The following is a 9,184-nucleotide window of genomic DNA, read 5'->3' on the forward strand; positions in this document are numbered from 1 at the left end:
TCTTCTACATCATCATCCTCTTTAACATTATCATCTTCTTCCGCTACATTATCGTCCTTCCTCTTGGATCATATCTTAAAACATATGACCAACCCACTCTACTTGGAAAGCCTAAATAAAATACATGTTCATAATGGCTTGGAAGAACATAGCAATCTAATACTGTCTCAAATGACCTTGTATTAATCATGGTAATTCCATTATCATGTTGAATAATAGTTCTATCGGGGTCATGTTCATTTATTCGTAGCCTATATCATATCACGTCAAACAAAACCAATTTGAAAGAATCAAAATCACACTCAAGTAAGTCATCCAAATACTCGTTTTTAGAGACTTGTGGATGTGTGTCACTTCTAAAGGAAACATTAGTGACCTGGAAGACTGTAATTATCCTAAAATCATAATTTTTCCTCTTTTCATCCAAACTTTTGATGTGAAATTTATGACCATCGCACCACATAGCATTGTGGTATTTTAACTACACTATGTCAAACACATAAAAAGGACATTATCAATTCATAAACATATTCATATAACTTGGAAATTATCAGAAAAAACACCTTCATTTAGTAAACTAATGATATATTTATAAAATAACATAATAAAATATTGTAGGGTGAAAATGTAGCATGCTGGCATGTTTATCTTTCAAACCATTAATTGCTAAATCAATTTCCATTTGCAGAATATTGGAATCTCGGGCATGATGAGATTCTCTAACCAATGCAGACACCCCTCCCCATGATAACATACCATAACATTGTTTACATCCTTCAATCCATGGTTCATTCAATAAATATTGCTTGCGATGTATAAATGTAGTGCATCCCACTCTCGAGCAACTGTATCACAATACCATAATTCACCAAAAAAATTTAGTTACCATGGTCAAAATTAATAATTGATGAAAGAATAAAAAACAAATAAGTTATATACACAAAAATGAAGATATATATATATATATATATATATATATATATATATATATATATATATATATATATATATATATATATATATATATATATATATATATACCTCTCACTTTCTTCATTCTACCTTTCCCCAACATGTGCTCCCCTTCAAAAATTTTGATGGAGTTCACATCCCAAATACAATCCACATGCATATTTGCTACTAATATAGGAAGAGACTGACTAAAATACACCATGGATTGATATGCCATATATCCCTCCACCATAGAAGACTCAGGACGTGCTCTTTGTCTAACCAATGCCTTAAATTATTTCAAGTGCCTCTCCACATTTCACATTAACATTGTGTGTACAGTTCCACACAATTCAATCTCTTCCAACTTGGTGTCTGAGGTAGTGTTCTTGTGCATTAAAAAATATTAGATGTATATACTATTGCATTTCACACATTAGGCGAGGAATTTCTCTCTTCCAATGCTTTATAACGTCTTTATATATTTCTTTCAATGACAACCATCAACAACTGATGCAAGTAAATAACATGTTTCAATAGAACATAATATATTGCATTGTAAATAGAACACATGTCATTAAGTTAAACAAATAATTGAAAAATTACTCAGTATATAAATCACTACTTACCTCATGTATTTGCGAAGACCATATATAATGTGTTTGACGTTGTTGTTGAATTTGTCTAGGAGAGATAGTGGTAGAACATAATGTAACAATAAAAATGAATCATTACTTGTTTAATAAAAAACCATAATGATGTTTATATAAAAATATACAAAAATAATTACCTTAATGAAGGTATGTCAATCATGTGTTTTTATCCCACCAAATTCACTTTTCTTTGTTAAGATATTATATATGTTTGAAGAAAAGTCTGTGGAAAATGTAATTCTTTAAATGACCTATTTTAGATCATCGCTTTGCTTCTTTGTTAATAACCATGGAAGGTTGTTTCAGTCTCCATCACTATTTGATCATACCCCACTTTTCATTGCATGAATGACTTGCACAATGTCATGACAAATTTTAAGGATTTTTTCTTTATCGCTCCTACCATCTATATGATATGCCATAAATTTTCTATCGCATTATTCCCAATATGCATTGTATCAAGCAAATGAGATGTTCTTAGGTTCTCATAATAGGGAAACCTCATGAATTAGGTGGGATAAATTTTCATTCTTCGTGGAAGCCTATCATGTCCTTCACGATGATTTCAATTATATTCCAACTTCCATAGGTAAGGTGTCATTCTTCTTGATTTTAATCTAGTCTCTTATTTCCCATTTAAAAGATGTTTTTCAATAGCATTATACTTATGGTTCTTAGAGAGTAAGTGCCTATACTCATCGAACACCTCATTTCCTAAACTTATTGAACGATAAGATTTCATCTTAGGACCACAAATTGGACATGCAAATTTACTCTTTGTGTGAATGCCTACAAAACATGGGTTAATGTCAATTATAAATGAAGGGGGTATTTTAAAAATAATGCATGATATGATCTAATTGAAATAATTATATACTATTAAAGTGAAACAGAATGTTACATACCACAAAAATGTGTTAGTCCTAGAGCATCATGAATTTCCCATACAAGTATTCTATGGAATTGAAATTGTCTTTGCCTTATTGGTTTACAGATGTCATATATAGTGATGTCAACCCGTAACTTCATTTCCTCGTCGATAAGAGTCTTGATATATACATTCATATATTTAACTTGGTACTTTCCTAATTGCTTGAAATTACACATAATTACTATTATGATATGTACATATAAGTAAATAAATAAATATAACATACTATGCAACAAATAAGACAAATGGGAATATTACAATATTCGAAACATTAATGTAAACAAATACCTAGAACAATCATTGTCAACATAATGTGCTCCTTATTTATTGACATCCAAGGAGGAAGGTTATTGTTGATAACAAAAATTGGCCACACTGAGTAAATAGACCTGAGCTCTCCAAATAGATTAACATTGTTAGCTGCCAATAAAAACCTAAACTTATAGGGTTCATCTTTAAAATGCGACCATTTTCCATCAATTTCCTTAAATTCATAACCATCTGTAGGCATTTGAGGAAAACCATCTCCACTTCTCTTTTGTGCATGGTAATTCATAAACTGTGGTATGCTTTCACACTTGAACAATCGTTATAAACATGTAATTATGTGAATATGACGGAAAATTTTGAGGCATTCTTTTTGTTAGTTGATTGCTCCGATATCTATTGCCCTAACATTGCAGAAAATTTGTTTTTCATGCACGTTGTCCATAATATATAATATGATCATTAGGACATGCATCTATAGCTTGATACTCCATTCCAATTTCTTTCATAATGGCATATAAATCTCGGTATGTGTACGGTAACTTATTTCATGATGGTAACATAAATTCACCTAACAATCTATTGCAACATAAAAAATCACTAGTGAGTGTAAAGAATATTAATCATAAATATTGCATTCTTATTTTACACATTAATTAACATTAAGAAAAGGCGAAAAATCAATCTTTCATGTGATTAAACATTTTACATTATACCTTAAGATATGTGTCATACAAGTGTTTGAAAAACCATTCAAAGCCTTTAAGTTCACTAACAATAATGTACCAGAGAGAACATTTTCTCTTGAGCCTTCATAAAGTGGTACCCCTGCCTTCTCTAGAATAAATGCATCACAAATATCATCATCATTCTCATTGCGAAGAAAGTTTCGGATCAATTTATTTGTCTCATAATCTTGAACTATGTTATTATTGTCATCTTCTTACATAGGATCTGTATCATGATCTTCAGAATTCACTCCACATCATCGACTTGTAAAACATCATTTCTAGTGCTACCACTTGGCACATTCGAATCACAATACCTATGGGGGCACCTTAACTTTATCATAATTACAAACAATCATGTGAAATTAGTCTGAAGAACAAATATTATAACAATAATTTTTTTACAAATATGATTAATATAAAGAAAATATATATATTGATTCATAAATAGCTTACCTACGGATGATATTTGTTCCCCCTTCAATCTGTCCTTTCTTCCTACAACGTCTATCAACTAGAACATATGAAATTCTTCGCGGACTTGTGCACCTGCAAAGAGTGCAAGGGAAATAACATTTTTCATCATCAACCCCTTGCCGATTAGGTCCCCATATAATGTTTTTTGACATTCTTCCCAACCACAAAAAAATATGTGATGATTATGTTATAAAGATAAGTGGTCATGTAACTAGATTTAATATTATATTTTTTGCAATGTAATTAGTATATATATAACAAAATATGTTTTATCTTGCACAAAAAACCTTATAACATTTTAAAATTATTGTACTCATAGCAAAAATATCCCAACATATCTTACATGAGGAATATTTATATATTTATTTGTCATTGGAATTTTGATGTTGGTTGAGTAGTCAAAGTCAAATATGACCAATGAAATAAACAATCACATAATTGTCACCTTGCTTGCGTCAAAAGATAGACACCATATACATATGGCATTGAAATAACTACGCCCTATGATCTGTCGTTAGAATATCAACAAATAGAAGTACTTTACACAAAAAAAATTTAAAGGACATTTTTTTTTTTAAATTTGTCACAATACAACCATACCATCAGACTATAGCATCAAAAATTAATCCTATATGTAGTAGTTCCAAGTAGATCATCCAACAACTAAGTCAATGTGGAAATCTATGTGACCATGTAGAACCATCACCATCCACATAGCCACCTCATAACCAAAATTATTACATCCTATAGGACCATAGTTGTCGAGGTGCAAAAGAAGTGATTGAATAATAATAAAAATATTAGTTGTTGTTGGAAAGGTAGAATATATTAAACACAAATTTCATGCACAAAACACACGAGCTACGACTCTTCTATTGATCACATAAAAATTGATTCTTACAATGAACCTAGTGAACACTATTTAAACCTTTTCGACTAGCGACTCGCCTAAAATGACTTGACATGCAACCACACTCTAAACTCGTATATCACTTGACTCAACACTTAGTTAACTAACTCTCTAATTTTAGCCAACTGCTCATGTGGGATTAATTACAATTTCTAACACTCCCCCTTAATTATAACTATATGGCTCAACATGAATCAACATTATTGAACTATGCCTGCTAGGCTTACAATAGAAATTTACTCAATTATCACTGAAACGTGCCTATTGGTCTATGTATTAGCTATGCTTACAATGACTCAAGGCTTTCACAATTTTTCATTTTCTTTTTCTCTTCTTCCAAATTTTAAATCCTAAAAATTTCTTCACTCTGTTGCGGGTTCTTGTTGTAGGCTCCATATTTCTTGCTACTGTTGTAATTTTTCTTTCACTTTTCTTGAATATATGCTGAAACACAATTTGATATTGTCTACTACACCTTCCTCCTCAAATATTCGTTCTGTTAGTGTCAGTATTTGCATGCTTCCATCAGTGATCAAAAATCCTCTTTTCATATCATATTAGGATCCCATTTTGAAATTTTTGTCATTCCATTAGGTCGTCATACAAAAAATTGGTCACTGAAGGTTGAATTAGGGTTTCCTTTACTCCTTTTAGAAATTTACCCCTTGCTAGCTCATTTCAACCTTGCTGAGTATCCATTGTCCATAAAGTTAATGACATCATGCCATCACATTAGTCATGTCATCTTGAAAGTTAGTCCTTCAAGGTCTCATTAGGTCTTTTAGGGTTTTTCAAGGTTTCATTAAGTCATTAGGGTTTCCAAGGTTCCAATAAAACCCCATTCCATTGCATAAGACCAGCAAGTAAAGGGTGATCAAATAACATATCTTCACCATGTGAAGAAGATTTGTAAAGAGAAATGATTATTTCATCATGTAATTTTATGTTCACTATATGTAATAAGTATTGTTCCTAAGTTGCCAACTCAATCTCTATATGCCAACTTCATTAAAGAAAAGTAAAATTCAAAGAGTTCTCAAAGACCATCAAAAGATCAATTTGTCAAAGGAAATAGTCAAGTGAAAGGGTAATGTTTCAAAAAGTTAAGTGAATGCCAAAGGGAGTTGTGTTTTCCCAAGGGTTTCCAAATCATCATTTTCCACAAGCACTAAACCCTAATTTCCTCTCCCACTGAGCTAGGGTTGGCTATGGAATCAGAGACATCTGAGTAGAGGAGGCCTAAGGGAGGTCATTTTAGTAAGTATGAGGCCATTCCAACTCATAAACATCATGTCTCCATCATTTTTCAAAAAGTCATTCCAAGGGACAAATCATTTGCCACACATAGGGCCAATTTTGCTTCAAAGTATGTTTACAACCAAACAAAGATGAATTTTACAAAAGTGAGAGAGGTTTTCATCCATAATAGGCCATTTATCAAAAAATTCCTTCCATGTTTACACAGGTGTCATGGTTTTGGAGGCATGTAAAACATACAGTTGCTACAAGAGAGTTGTTGCACTTCTGGAGTGACTGTGGGAAAATCAATCATTCTCCTAGATAGAGTGTCCAAATGACTTTCTTGATGCATCAAATGATAACTATACAGAAATATATTTCCCGTGAGCTATCATGAGATAAATTTGGAGTTGAGGAAGACCTCCAAAAGTTTCCTGAAAGAGAACACTTCATTTTTGCACCCTCATTCTGCACTTTTTGACCAGTCTTGGAAGAATGAAGTTTTGGATGGTCAAATAAAGCCCATTTTGAAAAATAAAGGTATATTTCAAAACTATACTAGATAATATTTCCAATGAGCTATCTTGGACTCAATTTGGAGTTCAGGAAAGTAGTCAAAATCAGCCTGCAAGATGGAGGGCGCTTTTGACATAGAGAGTGTGCGTTTGACACAGAGAGGGGGCATCTAATGAGAAAAAGTTCAACATCATTGGATTCAAAGTGATGAGGACATGCACCCTGTGCATTCTCTAGGCATTTGGAGACAAACAAGTTAGTCAAAAAGGTCAAAAACCACCAAAAGACCACCTTTCTACCTCATTTTTGGCTTGGGCGCTGTGCGTTTACCAGTCTTGGGAGATTGAGTTTTTGACAGGGAAAATGAGCTCCAATTTGAAAACGGAAGACATGTCTAGAAGGTAGACTTGAAAGGCTTTCAAAAAAGCCAACTTGGAGCAAATTTTGACACTGGGAAGGCACCCAAAAGCAGTCCTGAACTTGAAGGGTGCGTTTGAAAAAGAGAGGGCGCGTTTGACAATCTTCTCCAATTTTCTGAGTTTCTCTCCTGTTTTGATTTTCACCTTGGAAAATGATGATTTTACCTATGTAAATGATCAAATTGGATGTAATTATCATGTTTTTACTATTACCCAGGGTAAATACATTAGGTAAATCAAGCAGATGAGGTGTAATGAATCAATTTATTTAAGATATGAATGAGTCACTTGGACCATCCTACAAGTTAGCTATCAGTTCAAATTTTTGTGTAATATCTTTCTCACCTCATGGATTCGACCCCTAAGGATGAGGGAAAGTGGTTTTCATGTCTATTTAGTCCCTTTCTTCACGAAAGAGAAGGGTTGGAATCAGTTGGATGTTTGGCTATTGATCAAAGACACTAGTGTAATCAGTGTTTGGCATAATTTAATGAATGAGTTGCAACTATTTTGGTGGAATACTTGTGGTATGGAATTTTGAATTAGTTTCTTCTTATGTTGCATACTTTTGAATGTTTTTTACTCTCATATTTCACTTCACTTCTATGATATGTTGATTTTGAAGTTGATGAGCAGAATACATCTTATATGCTCTATTTTGGGGAAATCTTCATAGCTTGTCCATTATCTTTAGTTTAGAAAGAATACATGTTTGTCTTGCTCTTTCTAGCACCTCATCAGTCTTATCCATCTCACTCCATAACCTTAAAGTGTTTGAGTGCCTACCTACCTTGCTCCATCAGATGTCTACAATCATACCTTCATTTTCCCTGACCTATTCTTTTTGAACTAATCCTCTTCCAACAACCCCACCAAATCAAATCAAACACCCTCTGCACTTTACATCTAGCCTAAAACCCTAATCTATCCTTCCCTCTTGGCTGTGATCCCTTGGAGAGATCCCTCTCTGGCTTGGTAGGGCTAGCTACCAAGCTAAAATATTGGTCTAAGGTTATCTCAACTGGACTCTTCCTCAACCTTGGAGACCTGGAGGAGTGATAACATGTTCAACCATGGACTGTTGCCACAACATTGCATCTTCAAACTATCTTTTTTGCTCTTCTTGCGCTTCATATTCCTGAATTTCTTTCTACCATATTTCTTGATAGAAGAATCTTATCTCTTCTTGACTCCATTTCTGAAAAATGGTTTTAATGCATTCATCTTTGTCTTCTTCAACATCCATATCATTCTTTTCACTTTCATCATGAGGTACTCTTTCTTTTTTCCTATAATCTGCACACTGAAGATAATTATTCACCATTTCATTCAATTCTTTTATTACAACTGTTGCTTTAAGACTTGCTTCAATTTGATCTATTGGTTTCTAAATCCATTCTTCAATGAGCTTCAAATTTGCATCAAATTTATTAACAACCTTGTTTTCAACTTTTTCACCCATGCTATTCTGAACACCTGCATATTCAAAAACAATGTTAAAAACATCTTTATTATGATCTTCAGTGAGAGCTTCATGCTCTACCTCTTCCTTCTCTTCTTTTCAACTTCACTGAAACTATCTTCCACTATTATGTGGTCAGTGGATATTCTCATCAAAAACTCTTCAATCACTTTATCATGTTCTTGATCATCAACTGCTGCTAGATGACATACTGCTTCATGAGCAATTTCAACTGCTTCATATCTTGTTGCTATAGTGACAACTTCAACCTTCAATTCTTCATCAAACATTGCACTTACCATATTTCCATGATCAATCCATGTTTCAAAAAAACCACACATGTCATCAACATAATGTTCATCCAAACTATGGTGGGATATCCAAGCATGCATGTGCTCATTGTCAATTTCATTGACAATTTCAACTTCACCAAATCCATTAGCTATGACTAGATTCACCATTTCACGTCTCACTTTGCAGTCATCATCCACATGTGTCTCATCACAGTGGGATTCACCATCATCTGCACCATCCACATTACAGTGGAGTCTTTGAGCATTTATATGTTCTTGCTCTGCTTCATACATAGAGGCTTCATCTTCTCTCTTTGCGATCTTTGTTGCATCTTCTT

Source organism: Pinus tabuliformis, chromosome X, assembly GCF_031772625.1.
Source record: "Pinus tabuliformis cultivar Carrire ecotype Pingquan chromosome X, CPIR1, whole genome shotgun sequence".
NCBI lineage: Eukaryota > Viridiplantae > Streptophyta > Pinopsida > Pinales > Pinaceae > Pinus > Pinus tabuliformis.